This window comes from Lathyrus oleraceus, chromosome 4, assembly GCF_024323335.1.
Source record: "Lathyrus oleraceus cultivar Zhongwan6 chromosome 4, CAAS_Psat_ZW6_1.0, whole genome shotgun sequence".
Lineage (NCBI taxonomy): Eukaryota > Viridiplantae > Streptophyta > Magnoliopsida > Fabales > Fabaceae > Lathyrus > Lathyrus oleraceus.
This window is the reverse complement of record NC_066582.1, coordinates 275,458,796-275,464,715: the sequence shown is the minus strand read 5'-3', so window position 1 is coordinate 275,464,715 and position 5,920 is coordinate 275,458,796. Positions and strand designations below refer to the sequence as shown.

Genomic DNA, 5,920 nt, shown 5'->3' with positions numbered 1-5,920 from the left:
TTCATATTTTCCTTAAGAACATTTTTGATTTTGGGATCATCTCCATTTGACCAACACATAGAAAGTTAGGTCTCATTGTATTTCAAAATAGTCAGATGAATTGACTAATCAACTTCTCAAGTCCACAACTCATATCTTGATGAATTGATGATTGAGGACACTCAAATAAGTTCAAATATGCATGAAATGATGAATTAAAGAACTTCCCTTGATTGTATTTGACCATGGGCTGAGGTTGCTTCATTAGCAAGGCATTATGGGGGATCAGATGAATTAGGGTTTCCTTGAGGAACAAACCTCAACCCTTTGACTTGCTTTGATCAAAATGATGAATTGAGATACTTGGGAGGCATATTTGATGGATGAGAGCTTGGGGAACCATTGCCATGCTTGCCTTCATCTTCTCTTGGCCATATCTTTGTACCAATGATTTCCTTGAAGCTCTTGACCTTGTGATTGCTCAAGCTACAAACAAAAGATGTTAGTGACATATTTTTGTGCTTTTGGTTAGTAAACAAGAATGAGAAAAGCAATGATATACAATTTCAAGCATGCTTGGTGATCTCAAACCACTCACAAGAGTTCCTACCCAAAGGCAAAGAGAACCAAGATGCTCAATGATCCTTGAGGCTTTGCAAATGCAATGTTATGATGCCATGAGGGATCTTAGGGCCAAAATTGGGGTCTTACATAAGAGACAGTGTTATGTTCCTAATTAACCAAATAGGTTGGGACACCTTCGCTATCAAAAGAAAATTTAGTTCTTACCGTAGGTTGACTTTAGAATTCCTAAGCTCCTTAGTTTACCTGTGTCATACCCCGATTTTGGCCCTGAATTTTTTCATCAACCATTCGTTTGAATTCTTTTTTCATGATCATTTCATCTGGTCATGAATCCATCCACCGACTTGTTTCGCTGAGACTTGTTATCACCTGCTATTCCATAAACCTTTGGGCCTCGTCGTATTGTCTTGAGATAGAGTGATTATTTTCCCTTGGTCAAGCAAGACATGGAATCCTTTATCATGTGATAAAATCAGTTATTACTTTGGTGTAATAACTGGTCAGGCTGCTTTAAAGAGCTTACACCCATAAACATGTGTTTGATCAAATTGTGTAAAAGGAGGTGTAGCGATATGTTTTACACATCTTTGAGTTTTGTTTGCTTTGCGTAAGAATTGAGTAAGAGGCTCTAGGACTGCATTTAGGGGTAATGATTGATTTAAGGAAAAGGTTACAATGAAGAAGAATAGAATCTGTATCTCTCTATGTTTGAAAATTCATTCATAAAGTTGCGTCTATTATTGAGGATGTTCTTCAACAACATGGCACTCGTCTCAAAGATCTTGATTTGGAATCTAGAAAATCAGAAGAAGCTGCATTGAGAAGATATGAAGCTGCGGGGTGGTTGAGGATAATGGTTGGAATTGTTGCAGCTAAGGATTTACCGGCGGAGCCTTCTGAAGAAGAGTTTAGGCTTGGTTTGAGGAGTGGAATCATTCTTTGTAATGTTATTAACAAGGTTCAACCTGGTGTTGTATGTAAGATTGTGGAGAGTCCGATTGATTCTGGGTTAGTCCTTGATGGAGCACCGTCATCGGCATTCCAGTATTTTTGAAAATGTTAGGAACTTTCTAGTGGTTGTTCAGGAAATTGGAATTCCTATCTTTGAAGCTTCTGATCTAGAACAAGGGGAAAAATCATCGAGGATTGGGAATGGTGTATTGGCCCTTAAATCCTATAGTGAATGGAAACAAACTGGGGCTAATGATGTGTGGAAATTTGGTGGAACATCAAATGCTTGCTGTTTCAATGTATATTTTTCTGTTACAGATTCAAACCATACATTCAAATTTCAATCACACTTCATGTTCAACCAAGTTACAATACCAATGTCACATTACATACGTCACTACGATATGACCTATTTGAAATAATCTAAACAAAAAAAGATACAAATCCATTCTCATAAACCTGCAACATCATCCACAATGAGTACAACAATTGCTTCGTGATAGAGTGCATAATGCCGGAGGTTGTACATTTAGCTCCAAAACCTGTTCAGATGTTACAGAATAGTTGAGCACCGTTGGCTTTTGGTGACATTGAGATTGAGATAATTGATAAATTGATTTCAGCATTGATCCCACCTGAAGCCAATAAAAAGCTTAAACTAAAAATTCAAAAGACCTCATAAAAAGCAAACCGCAGTATACACTATAGCCATCGTTTGCTTACCGTTGTTGAACGTTACAGTGCAATTGTTCCATGGCAATTAGTAGCTCAAAAGGTTGAGGGCTGTATACTTCATCCGGGAACTATGGACTTTGAGATACTTGCAAACTCATTGGACGGTGTTACAATGGAGCTCGTCACATTTGGACTGCAAATTCGTTCAACCTCTCCGCGGCTACTTGTGATTTTCCCATCCAGAATCTCTCCATCACCACTCAACCACAACAGAATTCGCAGCAGACCTCAAACCGGTATGTTTTGTCAACCTGCAAGCATAAGCCAAGCGCACAAATCGTGAGCAACACAATGGAAAAATAACAACACCACAAAACTTCATTTCTTTCTCTCTTTTCCCTCTTAGTCAAAAGGGTTCATCATTCATCTCTCGAGGTTATTTAGAAAAGCAAAATGGTGAAGATTTGCTGCATTGGTGCTGGATATGTTGGTGGTCCAACTATGGCAGTCATTGCACTTAAATGTCCATCCATTGAAGTGGCTGTTGTCGACATATCTGTATCCCGCATCACAGCTCGGAACAGCGACCAGCTTCCAATCTATGAACCCGGTCTTGACGATGTTGTAAAGCAATGTCGTGGCAGGAATCTCTTCTTCAGAACTGATGTTGAAAAGCATGTCTTTCAGGCTGACATAGTGTTTGTCTCTGTTAACACCCCGACTAAAACTCAGGGTCTCGGTGCTGGCAAAGCAGCAGATTTGACATATTGGGAGAGCGCGGCTCGCATGATTGCTGATGTCTCAAAGTCTGACAAAATTGTTATGGAGAAATCAACTGTTCCTGTCAAATTTCTGCTTTCAAAACTTAATAAAATTAACTGTGAAAGAATGCTATAACATAAAATACTTATGTTCAATGTCAGTGGCTAGCAATTTTAAGAAATTGAAAGGCCTTTTTATAAGTGACTGTTGGATGATGTAGAAGATTTTTACCAGTGAAGGAGACAGTGTGGACAAGGTATGCATCTTTCCTAAGTTGGAGGAAATCCACCTAACCAAACTCAATAAGTTGACAGACATATGGCAAGTGGAAGTTGGTGTCGATTCCTTCTCTAGTCTCATTTCTGTGCAAATTGAAGGGTGTAAACAACTTAACAAGGTTTTTCCAAGTCACATGACAGGATGGTTTGGGAGTTTAAACAACTTGAAGGTTATTGATTGCATGTCGGTGGAAGTGATTTTTGAAATCAAAGATTTTCAACCAGATGTATCTATGAAAGTCACAAACCTGCAGCTTATTTTGGTAGACCAACTCCCAAATCTAAAGCAAGTATGGGATAGAGATCCAGAAGGAATTCTTTGCTTCAAAAATCTGCGGGTTATAGAGGCTACACGCTGTAATAAACTGAGCTATCTCTTACCAGCTTCTGTGGCCAAAGATCTAAAAAGGCTTGCAGGCATTTTAGTAAATCTTTGTGATGGCATGGAGGAAATTGTTACTTGGCATGATGGACCACAAGCACGATTAATGTTTCCTGAAGTAACCTTCATGAAACTGTACGGCCTGCCAAATGTGAAGCGTTTCTATAATGGGGGACATATAGAATGTCCAAAACTGAAGCAGTTGGCTGTGGACTTTTGTGATAAGCTGGGCGTGTTCACAACAGAAACCACAAATGAAGAAAGACAAGCAGTTTTCTTAGCCGAAAAGAGATGTAGTCATACTTGGTTCAAGAAGGTAAAGAAGAAAGTATGGAGTGTGCATCCAAAATTGTAGAAAGGGTTGTCGATGTTGTGTTGGACCTGACTATTCGGCATGTGGGTTACATCTTCTATTACAAGGAAAATGTTAATGAGCTACGCAGTCTTGATGAAAAGCTAAGTCTTCAAAGAAAGAGGCTGGAACATGCGGTAGCTGAAACTGAGGATAATCTGGGAATAACTGAAAGTGATGTTACAGCTTGGCTTCAGAAAGTGGATAAAACTAGAACTGAAACAGAGGAGTTTCAAAATGATGAAGGCCACACGAAGACAAGGTTTTCCAGTGGTTTATTTCATTACTTCAGGAACAGGCATAGACTAGGGAGAAAAGCCGAGAAGAAGCAATTTTACGATGCCAAGCTAGGCCAGCTTCTAGACGAGTTTTCTCAGATTCTCATTGTTAACGCTGACAATGTTGGATCAAAGCAGCTTCAGAATAGTCGAAGCGGTCTACGTGGGGATTCTGTAGTTCTTATGGGGAAGAATACTATGATGAAGAGATCTGTTAGGATTCATGCTGAGAAGACTGGGAACAATGCTTTTATCAACCCGATTCCTCTCCTTGTTGGAAACGTTGGTTTGATTTTCACCAAAGGAGATTTGAAAGAGGTTAGCGATGAAGTTGCCAAGTACAAGGTTGGAGCTCCTGCTCGTGTTGGTTTGGTTGCTCCCATTGATGTTGTTATTCCACCAGGCAACACAGGGCTCGACCCATCCCAAACCTCTTTCTTCCAGGTGCTCAACATCCCACAAAGATTAACAAGGGTACTGTTGAAATCATTACACCTGTTGAACTCGTCAAGAAGGGAGACAAGGTTAGATATTCCGAAGCTACAAAATAATTACCAAGCAGTAAAATTTCAAAGAATACCCGAATTGGCATTAAGACAAAACAGAGGGAGAAAGCTTGAGTTCAGATTACCGTTCCGAAATTTAGCATCAAAAAGGACCGCTCAAATTTCTGAGCACCGAAAGGACTTGGCTGGGATACTTCTTGGATCCATCATAGCAATCCGAAAACCCTAATTCAAAGAACATAAATAGGGGAAAGCGAATCAGTAAGGGGACGGGGAAATTAACGACGAAAAAAGTTTCAAAAAGGGAAAACCCTAATTCTTTGGAGGAGCCGCGCTACTGTTCACCAACGAAAAAGAGGTCGACGGCAAGGAGAAACGAAAACCATAGTGGTTCTTGGTGGTGAAGAGTGGAAGATCAAAAACCGGTTCAGACGGAACCTTACCTACATCCGTCGGTCAATCTCGCCGCAACCGGTTAGTTTCTTTTTCGAGTTTCTATTTCCATCTCCGCTTCCTTGATGCTTCCATTTGTGTGGTTATTGCTGTTAAATCTTTGTTCTTCAAAAAGGAAAAGAAACATGATTTCTGTGTTAAGTTGAACTTGTCTGCTGTTAATGCTTCTGGTTTGTTAACTTGTTTTTCTTTTAACCAATACAACGCAAGTTTTGAACATATGTATTAATGAATACAGATTAATATCAACAACTCAGTTTGGTTGAGTTGGTAGGGGTGTCGTTTGGCAAGCCCTAGGGTACGGGTTCGATACCCCATTTCTTACATTCTGTTTTGTTTTTCTTTTTTTTTTTACTCCTTTTTATTTTATTTTATTATTATCATTTTCTAGACACTTGTTGATTTTAAATGTTTGTCTTTGTCTTTGATTTTAATGTTAAACATCGATTTTTTTAATTTATGGATTTGACATCTTTCTTGTTATTTATCCATGATTATTTTTTATCGATATAGTGATAGTATTTCGCCGCGTTTCGATTAATCGCATATGACATTTCGATTATTGTCAACATGCGCAAACCGACTTTGAGCACATTATTTAGGTTTTGTATGTCCCTCAATTTCCATCCGTGCAAATCTCGATTTTATCTTTTTTTCGATTTAATTTTTAAGTGTGTTGTAAATATAACTTGTTGTGTTATTTTCTGCACATGGCTTAC

The 5,920-nt window shown here is 38.9% G+C and overlaps 1 pseudogene; it reads left to right on the top strand.

Annotated features, from left to right (window-relative positions):
• Window positions 1–3,922: 3,922 nt before the first annotated feature.
• On the top strand, window positions 3,923–4,793 carry LOC127137081 (60S acidic ribosomal protein P0-like; annotated as a pseudogene).
• Window positions 4,794–5,920: the final 1,127 nt, after the last annotated feature.